This window comes from Dysidea avara, chromosome 14 (assembly GCF_963678975.1).
Source record: "Dysidea avara chromosome 14, odDysAvar1.4, whole genome shotgun sequence".
Lineage (NCBI taxonomy): Eukaryota > Metazoa > Porifera > Demospongiae > Dictyoceratida > Dysideidae > Dysidea > Dysidea avara.
The window spans coordinates 8,072,130-8,085,149 of NC_089285.1; the positions used below are offsets into that span (position 1 = coordinate 8,072,130).

General features: G+C 38.8%; 3 long non-coding RNA genes across 5 annotated transcripts; 1 reads left to right on the plus strand and 2 right to left on the minus strand.

Annotated features, from left to right (window-relative positions):
• Positions 1 to 113: 113 nt before the first annotated feature.
• On the minus strand, positions 114 to 2,543 carry LOC136244497 (uncharacterized). Of its 2 annotated transcripts, none has more exons than XR_010695350.1 (4): positions 2,398 to 2,542; positions 1,999 to 2,110; positions 527 to 626; positions 114 to 170 (listed from the first exon to the last, which is right to left on the minus strand). It is a non-coding gene; the product is annotated as an uncharacterized lncRNA (long non-coding RNA). The 2 variants fall into 2 exon arrangements; XR_010695351.1 differs by lacking the exon at positions 114 to 170 and adding an exon at positions 198 to 472 and having other exon boundaries at positions 2,398 to 2,543.
• LOC136244498 (uncharacterized) lies at positions 354 to 2,065 on the plus strand. Its single transcript, XR_010695352.1, has 4 exons — positions 354 to 1,463; positions 1,520 to 1,588; positions 1,639 to 1,707; positions 1,758 to 2,065. It is a non-coding gene; the product is annotated as an uncharacterized lncRNA (long non-coding RNA).
• Positions 2,544 to 2,549: 6 nt separating the features above from the next.
• On the minus strand, positions 2,550 to 3,428 carry LOC136244496 (uncharacterized). Of its 2 annotated transcripts, XR_010695348.1 has the most exons (4): positions 3,230 to 3,428; positions 2,793 to 3,148; positions 2,702 to 2,726; positions 2,550 to 2,639 (listed from the first exon to the last, which is right to left on the minus strand). It is a non-coding gene; the product is annotated as an uncharacterized lncRNA (long non-coding RNA). The 2 variants fall into 2 exon arrangements; XR_010695347.1 differs by having other exon boundaries at positions 2,793 to 3,390.
• Positions 3,429 to 13,020: the final 9,592 nt, after the last annotated feature.

Below are 13,020 nucleotides of genomic sequence, written 5' to 3' on the forward strand. Positions count from 1 at the left end.
AGGGTGTGGCATACCAACTAACTTTACATTGATTTCAATATTTCACACATGTATTTCATACAACACTACTACTCTTCACTCAAGCTACTTGGCTTGTAACAGGCAATAAGTATTGGATGGGTTGACCGAGTAGTGTCTTCCTTCAAAGTAGCACTCACCCATAAGGACCGCTGCAAGGGAACAAAGCATATGCCAAGGGTGGTAAGCTGCACTCATTCGTACATTAATGTAGACCACGACACACACAAATGAGCCGACAATGGCGGATCACAAATATTTTTTTTGAAGCCCACCAATACATATAGGGTTTGTGTATGTGGTCGATCAGCACAAGCATTATGTTTGAAGCCAACATTAATAGTCCATCATTAACACCCCTTCCATCATCCTTTCATACATTTGATGGGACTATTAGGGCAGCATACATACACACAGGTGGGCAGCACATGCACATCTGGTAGCTGGTTGTCAGCTGGCAAGTGCGACGGTAACCCCAAAAGTGTCATACATGACAGTGGCAACTCACAATATTTTATGCCCATGCGATGGCGAAAGGTAGCCATCACAACACTGGATGAGTTGACAGTTGTGTCTTCCTCCAAAGTAGCACTCACCCATAAGGACCGCTGCAAAGGAACAAAGCATATGTCAAGGGTGGTAAGCTGTACTCATTCGTACATTAATGTAGACCACAACACACACAAAGTAAGTAAAAGGAGCGGACAATGGTGGACATTTTTTTTGAAGCCCACCCATAGAGATAGGGTTTGTGTCTGTGGTAGATCAGCACATGCTTTCAGTCAGAATCACTAGTCTGTATACACGTGTCCACAGCAAGTCAACAGAATTACACTCAAGTATATGTGAGACAATGTCAGCAACATCAAGATGCCCATGAAGGACTTCACATCCAGTGATGGAGGCTATGCTAATCAACGCCCAGTCACATGATCGACCATATGTCAAGGGTGGTAAGCTGCACTCATGAGCCTTATCCACAATGACGATTAGTGACATCAAAAATAAAAATGGCCCCGATAGTTGGGGGATGGTTGTAAATTTTGTATGGGCGACTTTTGGGAAGAAAATTTTTGAACGATTATGTCTCAGCCAAGAAAGAAGATATCGAGCTCTAACCTGCCATTATGGTTTTAAGATAGTACCAAGAGTTCATAATATAAAGAAAGGAGAGAGTATCTAACTCTGAATATACCCCATAGAAACACTCTGCGTCAAGTTCCCCGTAAATGTTAGTGTATTTTCCGCAAACTGTTGACACTTTACTATATCACACATATTTGACAGGTGACAAGAGACTTTGGGACTCAACGTGGCAAGGGACTTTGTGCCGAAAGGAACCAATAACTGCACTATAAAGAGAGGCACAAATTCCTATTCTAGAAAGTGCACGGTAGTTTGGCAGGATACACTACCGGAAAACATTACCGTAACAGTCTGCCAAGGTGATTATAAGTTTTTGTGATCTAGTGGGGACATGATCAATATTACACTTACACAGCTACCAGTGTGCCAGTGGAAAGGGTGGAACCCAAGACTGGGCGTTTGACTGTACCAGCCAGCCCTTATGGTAAACGGAGGCTTCTTATAATTCCAAACTAATATTGTCTGTGTCTACAGGTAGCACAGAGCCTGTGGATGACAACAATCGTACAATAATAGAACCAAAGGATGATCAATTTTTGGCAGGTGAGCACACTAGCCACGCATGATGTCATGGTTTATTTAACGTTGGACAGGTGAGATCACTAGTAGCAGCGATGACGAAGAGGGTCATAATGGGCAGGACAGCGAGAATGGAAAAAGGCGTACAACAAGGAGCAGCTCAACCATTCCAACAAAGAAATGGAAGAAGAATCTGGATCCAAACAACCCTTTGGACTAACTAAACCCACACACACACACACACACACAGAGTACAATTGTACACCATTTATAAACTAAATAGTAATTGTTGTTCTATATACAACCAAGACTCACAGTGTTATTTGATCAACCATTTTTGTCGGTCTCCTATCGATTGCAAACCCGCCTTAGGGTTGGACGAAACCACCTTGCCTTTTCTGCAATCGGTATTTGGGATGGCGAGCACCTATTGGGATGTTCACATCAATTGTAACAATTGCATCAGGGACTTGACGTACTGGCTAAACAAACTAGCATATTCAGGTTACATGGTCTACATGTGTACTAAAGTAGAAAATAACAAAAATTTATATGTATCAGCGGCTTGCCACGGTGGGAACAAATTAATAATCCAATGTTGCAACTAAAGGGACATCTCCAAACTGATTTTGGTACGCTTGATAGCTCCTGACCCCCCCCTCCTTAACGTCACACAGTGGAAAACTCATGTCTCCAACTCACAAGTATGCTTACTCTGTTCTCCAGCATTTCAGGCAGAATAAACTCAAACCCACAATCGCAGATAATAACTTCCCGCGTACCAAAATCAGTTTGGAGATGCCCCCTAAGCAAGCACACAGTGCACCATTTATACAATAGAACACTATTGCTCTATAACCAACACTCATAATGTTATTTGCCGGAACCATTATTGTCGGTTTCCTCCCGCTGGCAACCCCGCCTTTCCTGCAATCGTTATTTGAAATGGTGTGCGCCTATTGGGATGTTCACATCAATTGGATTGGGGACTTGACGAACTGATGGTTGAATCACTAACCTATTCAGGTTTAAGCTTGTCCGCACTGCCGATGGTATAGCACGTGTCCTAACGAATAAACAAAGGTTGGGCGAAACGACGAATTCCTCACCCAAGTACGGAAACGTCCACTTCCACGTAAACAACCACCAATATACGAGTTGAGCTCAGTACCACGCTTTCACACCGCCATTTTAATTATGTGTGCACGTGCATCAGGTGAGGTGGATATGGCACACGTGAGAGCATAGATTAGTATGTGAAGGTATAAACAAGTTTTAAACAGTTTACAATACAGAGCACAAGTAAATTAAAACTTGAAATAATATATACACAGATCTGAAGCGATGTGTATGAGTATTACAAGTTAATCTTTGCCACAGCCGGCATTACTAGACTTGGGATTCCAGTTCACTGCAATGGGGTGAGTCGTCAGTACAACAGATGAGACAGTGATGATACGGATGTCTATATTGGATGATAAATGAAGTAAGCAGGTTAATACACAATACACAATATTAGTAAGAATCAATTATTAATATTACTGACCAGCATTGGCTATCTAGCATATAGCTTCAGTTGTTATACGGCTAGTGTATAAATGAGGTAGCTAGCTTGGATTTGATGAATGAAATACTGTTTATGTGTATGGGGTAGCAATATATGATATACTATAGGAGACTGCTAGAGACTATATGAGAGTACTAGAGACTATAGGAGACTGCTAGAGACAATAGGAGACTACTAGAGACCATGGGAGACTACTAGAGACCATAGGAGACTATAGGAGACTGCTAGAGACCGTAGTAGACTACTAGAGACCATGGGAGACTACTAGAGACCATGGGAGACTACTAGAGACTATAGGAGACTGCTAGAGACCATAGGAGATTACTAGAGACCATAGGAGACTATAAGAGACTGCTAGAGACTATAGGAGACCACTAGAGACTATAGGAGACTACTAGAGACTATAGGATACTATTGGACACTACTAGAGACTATAGGAGACTACTAGAGACTATAGGAGACCACTAGAGACTACTAGAGACTATAGGAGACCATAGGAGACTACTAGAGACTATAGGAGACCACTAGAGACTACTAGAGACTATAGGAGACCATAGGAGACTACTAGAGACTATAGGAGACCACTAGAGGCTATAGGAGACTACTAGAGACTATAGGAGACTATAGGAGACTACTAGAGACTATAGGAGCCAATAGAGACTACTAGAGACCATGGGAGACTACTAGAGACTATAGGAGACTACTAGAGACTATAGGATACTATTGGAGACTACTAGAGACTATAGGAGACTACTAGAGACTATAGGAGACCACTAGAGACTATAGGCGACTACTAGAGACCATGGGAGAATACTAGAGGATTTCTCTCATGGAATTCCAAGCAAATACGCATCCATTTTTAAAACAGTGCCATCATATTGGAAATCATCTACCAGAGGAAAGGTAGCAAATTACAGTGCTAATTTAGTATACAAAAAAAGAGATTACTGCCTCTACAAGCAACCAGTTTGCACCAAGAAACATGCAACAACTCAGGAATCTGCGCTTTAAGGCAGTCAATTCTAAGCGCCTATCTCAAGACACATTGAGCAATATGCATTCATTGGGAAGATAAAAGCATATTCAGATTTGGTAGTTGTATGCTATAAAGGAACTAATTTAGGAAACGTGTTACCTTGTCAGCTGTTTCAGTGCACACAAATCGAATTTGGTTTGGCGTGTTGTTACTATGTGTGGTAATGTCATCAGGTACCTTTGGTTCTAGACTGATGAAAATACAAAACATCAGCACTGCTTCTGCTGCACTGCTGGCATTCTATCTCAAGATGTGACTTACTGCAAGATGGCCCCTAGTGCTATGATGTCATCACCCTACGATAAACATATTACAATTGAGGTCTTGGCTAAAGGAGGTTTTGATGAAATAGATAATGTGTTTCTCTTAAAAGATGAAACACAATAACTGTCATATGATACCACATTTGAGCTAGGTGATTTTCATGTGTCAATTCTAATTTTCAACGCACATTATTCAAAGAAGAGTCATATATGAAAGGAAGCTTGCACAAACACACGGATATATTTTAGATGTATTAAGTAGAGAAGAAGAAAAATATAAGCAAACTGTCTATTCCACTGGTGACAGATGGAGCATTATTAAATTTGATTGAAAGAAAGCTGAATATAAATTTAAGGAACCACATAATAACCAGCATGAAACACATAGTTAATAAGAAGAAAGGAGAATACCATGACTATAGTTTATCACTTTATAGTTTATCACGAAGATTTAAAGCTTTTGTTCATGTCCAGATGAAAAATCCTACAGTACTTTATTGAATGAAAGAAGAAAGGTATGGGACAAAGAATTTACAGAGTATTACATACAGAACATTCAAAGAAATAGTTCAAATATCGGGCGATGGGGCCTAGAAAAATTGGGAATATCAATCATACACTGGAATCACCAACAATTGTTCTGAGAGCATTAATAGGTATGTAGCTTGTATTGTAAGTGTTACATAATATATTATTGTTAGTATACTTAGGGTGATGAAAGATTGGGAAAATTGGAAGCCAGTGCTAGTTGACAACTTCGTTTTATCAATATATCAGCTCCTAGTGTATCACATTCATTAAATAAGAAGAGGAAAGGATGTAAGTGTTACATAATATATTATTGTTAGTATACTTAGGGTGATGAAAGATTGGGAAAATTGGAAGCCAGTGCTAGTTGACAACTTCGTTTTATCAATATAGCAGCTCCTAGTGTATCACATTCATTAAATAAGAGGAAAGGATCCAACCATTTCAAATCCAGACACAAAGTGGCACAAGTTGATTGCAGAGATGATGTTGCTAAATTGTACACTCATCCTAATCAAATTGTATACTGCATTCTTACAAATCAGCTATCAGGCAGCGGTGATTTAGGCAATCTAGAAGCAAATGATGAAAAAACTGATAACCTTACACTTGTCCCTGGATTTACACGATTTAAAAAAATGAAGATATACTTTTAACACTAAAATGCAAGTATTTATTCACACAAAGGATGGTTAAATTATTTCCAAAAGAAACATGGCACAGGGAAGGATGTTATGACATACTTGCAGCTAAAACGAGCCTTAATATGGTATCAAAGGAGCAGCCTACCATCAACTTTACAAAACTAAGAAAGAATGCGTAAAAGAAAACAGGAGAACAATTTGGAAGAAAAATGCAAGCTGAAGGATGAAACTGAATCTAAGAACAGTTGAAGCTGTCAAAACAAGTTTGTTGATCTTCCAGTCGGTTGATTGTTGTGCCACTTGAGACTCACCCGTTGAAGTTCTGGCTGCAATGATTTATCCACCCAACCTTTGCTCTGAGATACGATAGGTGATCAATAGACACAGTGCAGCCCAAGATCTGGTGGTGCCTGCTCCATGGGTACAGACTCAGTTGCCACTGAAAAGGAATGGCAGCTATTGACTAGGTGTAGTGAGCCACTTGACACCCTGATGCAGCTAGGACATCAGTGACTGTGTAGTGGTACCTCTAGATAGATCAGGCAGTAGGGGGAAACATAGTTCATCAGTGGAACACTTTGACTACTGGACCGTAAAACACAACTGATGGAATGGAATAAATTGGGGCCTGCATACAATACAAGTAGCTTGCATACCATTGCTAGGTATTAAACTAGCTTATGTTAGACTGACTAAAAAGTAGTGGCTTATACTAGTATCTTCAGCCTTTTAGATCGTAAAGATGGTGAACTAATAATTACACACAGGAATTAAAATTGTGAGGTGAGTATTTAGATCGTAAAGACAGTGAACTAACAATTACAAGATTGTGAGGTGAGCTTTAATTGGAATCACATGGCTATGAGTTTATCTATACTGTAAGTATATAATCTTACAAAAGCAAGTACAGAAGTATGAAGTAGTGCAGCTAGTTTACTCCCCGTAATGGCTGTTTCAACTGCTAAAGTTGGCTGTTATACATGTTATAGAAGTGTCAGTTCAGACTGTAGTCACATGGGCATTATGCTGAGGTGACCTTTAAGGAAGGTTCCACTGTATTAATATGTATAATGGACAGAACTATAATAATCTTAATATACTAACACACTGTATATGTTGATGTTCTTGGAACTTAGTTTAAGTCAGCTCTGATTAAAAAGATTTTGTGCCTATTGTCAACACAATGCTAGCATCTTACGTTATACCTTGTGCTGGCAAGACAATTACAACTGAATGCACAATTAATAAAAATATTCAAGGTGTGTATGTGTGCTTGCCTTTCTTAAATTAGCATACTTTTATTGGCTGGTTGGGTTTCTTTTACCTGCTCCTCTCCTCTTAAGCCTCTCTGTAATTGATAACAGTGTGCCTGTAGGTAAAGAATGCATATCATTTTTGTTTTGGCCTCTTAGTCTGAAAATGTATCTCGAAAAAGTGGTGAAGTGACTAAATCAGCATCTCTGATTATGGTAAAAAAATATTTATATACTGCTCCTACATATTTCACTTACATGTATTTAATAGTTATACCACAGGTGCAAGGGATTTTGCTGATATATAACACTTGAAGCATGAGGGAAGTAGGTCCAAATACAAAGCACAATACAGTCGTGGTACAAGTGATATGTACATCACTCTAGGCACAATAGGTAAAGAACTACAGAGCATTTACCCTGTTTCTTTTATAATTCAATATCTGATGACTAGTAGTGTGAGCTGATAGCCATTAGAATGCACAAACTATCCTTACCATGACTTTGACAAATTACATGTAGAATAGTTATCTTTGATGTGTGCCATAAAATGGTTGTAATGTAATCATTTCAGTGGTGTTCAGATGCTACAACTACAGGACACCTACATTGGGCTATACTGGTCTCCTTTCAGCCCAACTCCATCTTGTTATTGAACAATTCTTCATCAAGTGGGTATTCTTAGAATTAACAAACAGGTAGATGTGGTAGGTAGATATTTGAGGGAACCCAAGAAGACAAGGAATCTTTTTGTGAAAACTTAATGGTGATCTCACCAGTGAAAAATATCAGCACATCCTCCAGCTTGCAAATGCCTTCACCAAGTAGTTTGCAAGTTTACCTTCACATTATTTTGTCCAGGATGTCAACAAAAATGTTTGCTCCTTAGCTGCTAGAATATTTAAAATGTGTTCTTTGACTATATCATGTAACCAATTAATAACAGTGATAGAAGAATCCCTTGCTGGAGATAAAAAGCTGGCATGACAAGTGCAAACCTCGTACACCATACAGTTAGATAACAAAAGTGGATGCAATAGTGCTAGCTGGCTTGTTGAGTGTATTAATGTTTGTGTGCTTGCTAATAGTAGGGCTTCCATCCACACAATACTATTGCACCAACACGTCGGAGCACGCATGCTCCCGGATAGTAGCCGCTCCACAGCCTAGAATTATTGTAATAAGAGTCACCCTCAGATAAGAGCCACGGTTGTATCTGAACATGCTGTTGGAAGTGTTGACTAGACACGTTTGAAGCAGAAACCAGGCAAAGGTATTGTTTTAAGCCACAAAATAGCATTTTTGAGAGAAGTTAAAATGAATGACAGTATTGACAGATGATTAAACAAGGTCAGTCACTATAAACACTGCAGGCTGCTGCCACACAAGCTCACAGCAGCCACCCTCAGATAGTAGTCACCTTCACATAGTAGCCGCAGGGTTTCCTGGCTGAAAGTTATAGTAGCTGCAGCTATTAACCGGTCAAATACAGTATTTCAAACTTGATAGTCCAGCTAGAAATATGCACATGGTAGTAATTTTTAAGTGGCAAAGTTGACTACTTCCGTTGTGATTAGCACTACCATTTAGCTATTTGTTCCTTGCATGTTAGTTTAGGCAATTATTGGAATTTCAAATTAGAGTATATAGGATATTCACTGATACTTCTATTTATTGCCCACTGTAAATGTATTTTACTATCACTTTGTAAATAACATTCTTTTTCCAATGCTGGGAGAATTCCTTGTTACTAAAGAGCAAACAGTTTATGTTTTAGAAACAATAACCAAGTGATTAGATTGTTTTCCACGTAGTTGGCATTAAATAAATAGAAAGTACTTCCCTGGATAGTCTGGCCACCCCTTCGCAAATACCAAATCATTTCAAAAGGAATTCAATTAGACAACGCACGTAATGCTTGTTGCCGTTTCCTGTGTGAAGATTGATTGATTTTTTATTTAAGCTCAAATATTCGGCACAGCCGTTCTTCCATACAAGAGCGTACAAACAACAAATACAGAAAACAATTTACAACTAAAATAAACAATACAATAATTTACATTTACAACTACAATAAACACACAGGTACAAAAGCAATAAGTAAACAAAAAAATACACATACAAATTACACACCATTACACAATAGTAAATTATACACTGAGGAAGGAAAAGTGGAGGACAGAGCAACTTCATCAGACAGATCATTCCACCAGTGCGCAGCAGAATGTCTAAACAGTTTCTTAGTAGAGGATAGTCTACAAAATGCTGGCTGAATAAATTTCTGAGAAGATCTAGTGTGATATTTATGATTAGTTCCAAATACTATTGGAGGATCCAGCATAGTACCATCACCCATATAAATCTTGTGTAAGGCACACAAGCAGCAGTACTTAATTAAAGATGAAACTGACAGCCAGTCAAAATTGGCACGATGTTCTGACACATGGTCAAATTTGTGCAATGGAGCAGTAATACGCACACCCCAATTATGCAAACGTTGTAAGCGATGAGTGTTTGACTGAGACAACAAAGGACCCCAGACCGGTAAAGCATAAATCAGGCGAGATAGCACAAGGGAATCAAGCATCGCACCTGAAATTCAAAAAAGATATAGTAAATAAATATGTATTGTATAACCAGGTTGGAAGTGTGCATGCACATCAACTCGATGCATTGGAAAAAAACATACTGAATTTCTTTGAAATACATTCCAATTGATGAAATACAGCAAATGTGATTTGCTTGTTTCATAGCGAGTATTTAGATCTGTGTATGGCAAGGGTAATATGGTGTAATTCAGCAAGTAGTTGCCAGGAATTCAGCTGGCAATGGGTTAACATAAAAAAACTTTTCTTTTTTTAGGTGATTACACTTCCAACCACCATGCAGCTACGTAAGGAAAACCCATCATTGTTCGCACATTATTCTAAATTTTAAACACAATCAATTATGTAAAACACCTAGCTTAAAAGTATTGACAAATAGTGTCATATATAAGCAGAGCACAATAAAACGGTTGGCCATCGGCCATTTTCCGACCAAAGTATGCTGTTGACCAACTAGTTCAGGTTTTGGTAGACCATTTGTGCCAACCATACTATTCATAATGATTATTAGCCACTATGACATGTTTTATGATAGTTATGGTTATTGTCACATTTCTACGTTAGTAATAAACTGAGTGAATCATAGTCTTCGTTCTGTCTAAGGATCCACTTGACGTGCATGCTTAAGCACCCCATGTTTACCTAGCAAATCTGGGTTACAGTTTTATGTTACACTGAAGTGAGCACGTAGCATAAACGGCTGAGTCCTAAGAAGAAGAAAGTATTGTACGTTAACTCAAGATGGCTGTTTTGTGGTTAAAATTTGCTGTTAAGAGATCTACACCCTTTATTGCCAGTTGCTTATTGTTCACTGTACTCCATGTGCTACACAAAGTAATGTAACGACACACTTTTTGACTGCTTTGATGCTAAAAAGGCTATTGTAGCCTTTAAGGAAACTTGCATGCGTATCTGTACTCGTGACCACCATGCTACATCTGGGATAAAGTAGACAACTGTTAACTTTACCTGTCTCCATCGATGAAAGCACGGGTGGATAGAGGCTAAACACTGCACCTTGATGGATGCCCCAGTTCATGGAAAACACAGTGGCGCAAGTCCCAACTCCATAGCTTGTTGCACTCATGAGTTATGATTGATTAAACAATTTTGTTTTCCATCTAGTCACTGTACAAATCGATTATTTTGCTCTTCTCACTTTCTACCGTTATACCTCCAAAAGGTACTAACCAGATAAGGCTGAAACTTTAACAACCCATTGGTTTTTCCCTCTCAACAGCAAAGAAATCATAAAATAATTAAGTTTGAGAAAAATGCAAACCCGATATCCGATATGGATACCACCAATAGAAGCTGATAACCGATAGTCGATCTGATATTTGCATTACAAACAAAAGTCATTGGTAATCTATACAAAAGTATACATTTACGTACTCTAAAACAACATGTGGATATCATTGCTCACTCTATGTGATGGCTTGGGTTTCTATTGTGCAATCCAGACAACTAGGTATCCACAAACATTTTTATGCATACTCCCATGAAGCCTTAAATGGATATTTCTGCATTACTCCGTGTTTTATTGGCTTGTGCGAATCAAGACTGGTAGGTTTCCCTTGGTTATCCTGTGACTGTTCTTTTATATTACAGTAACTGCTTCATTTTAAGACAGGTAAGCTTTAAATTCCAGCAACAAACACTAGAATCGCGTGTGTTTGTATGGCTTCTTGTAGCGTAGCGCTTGCTATACAGTGAACAATAAGCCACTGCCATGCACTAAACAGCCACATGGATAATTTAGAAAACCAATATATTATCCATTTGTGTACAAACTATTGCTGTATAAATATCGCTAGTGATATCGGTCCTCTTACTGTGCATGGAAAATGTTTTTATGTGAGTTTGTTCAAATTCACTCACAAAAGCAAATGTATCGTTGACACCGTGCAGGTACGTAGCTTTTTTCAATAACCCTGTTTACATCCTTTCATTCAGCTTAAAGGTTAGAAGAGAAGAGAGCTTCAGGAGTATAGCATAGTTGAACAGCACACGATATGGATACAGTGGAACCTCAATTATCCGAACTAATTGGGGGGGAAGGGTGCTAATTGGGGGGAAGGGTGTTCGTATAATCGAAAGTACGTAAAATCGGACATCCATACGTTTATATACAGAGCTTTGCTCAATTAATCTAACAAAGCATTCACTTGTTGACAAAATACTCTAATAGAACAGTCAATTTGGATTTCAGATAATCAAGCTTCCACTAGTGTTGCACCGATTATCGGATCGGTTATTGGAAAAACCATATATCGGTAGTATTTTTTAAAAATATCGTTATCGGATTGGCTCCATGACAGAAAATGCATTTGCTTGAAAAGACATGCATGTGTGTACCAAGTGATGTTTATAAATGCATTGAGTCCCAATTTTTTGCATTACAATTTTGTTATTACTGCTAGAATGTACTTTCAGTTATTGTTTTAGCACATGTACCTGTTACAAAAACCTCTATTTTGAATGGTAAATGGGAAATTTCTGGTGCTAAATGTATCTGGGAAAGGACCTGCTGCTACATGTAAACATATTGGTGCCCTTTGTTATTTGTTTCAAAGCTTCTGTGAAAATGGGACAATGCCAGAATTTTTTACATGTACTCAGCGTCTGGATCAACCAAGAGCACAGAGATGCTAGGCCAGTAACTGATCTGAAGGAGCACAAAATTATAATAAATGCAGTCAATTTAAATCGTCCAGAGAGCTCTCGTACTCCTAATTTCAATCCAAGACCTCTATGGAATGAGCTGTTTACAAAGAAGGAAAAGTTTCGCTGATACCTGGTCCTTATGTCACATGCCACTTGTGGTGCTCTTTATTTTTTGTTAGGTACCCTACTGTTCTCATGTGATGTGATCATCTGCCCAGTACGGACTCATAATGCGCTTATCAATGTAATGCCCTACTACAACAGATACGGGTTGAGGGTGGGGAAATGTTGCGCTACTGAATTTCCCCAACATAGTGGGGATTTGTCCTCATTGAAGAAATTCACTAAGACAGCAAAAGTGTGTGCTTTCATAGTGTTTCTGGTAAAGTCTCAGGTGCTAGCTACTACATTCATACTAGAATCCACATTCCTAGATCAATGCCACATGGACCTTACAAATTCACTCCTAGCCCCAGTATCCCCTGGGTTTGTAAGTCGAGACATGTTCCAGATTTGCATCTCCATTAGATGGGGAATTTATTACTTTTCAGCAATGCAAATTCCCATCTTCCCCCACATTAGCCCTTATCTGTGGTAGTCCTGGATTCATACATTGATATGTGCATAAACAGTTACTACCCTCAAGTGTGGGTGACTATGGTACATGTTCAGGGGCAGATCTAGGATTTATAAAAGGGGGGGGCTAACTCAAGGTACTAATCTCTTGGGTAGATGTGTGCAAAGCACACTTCCCAGCATGCTTTGCATGCTGG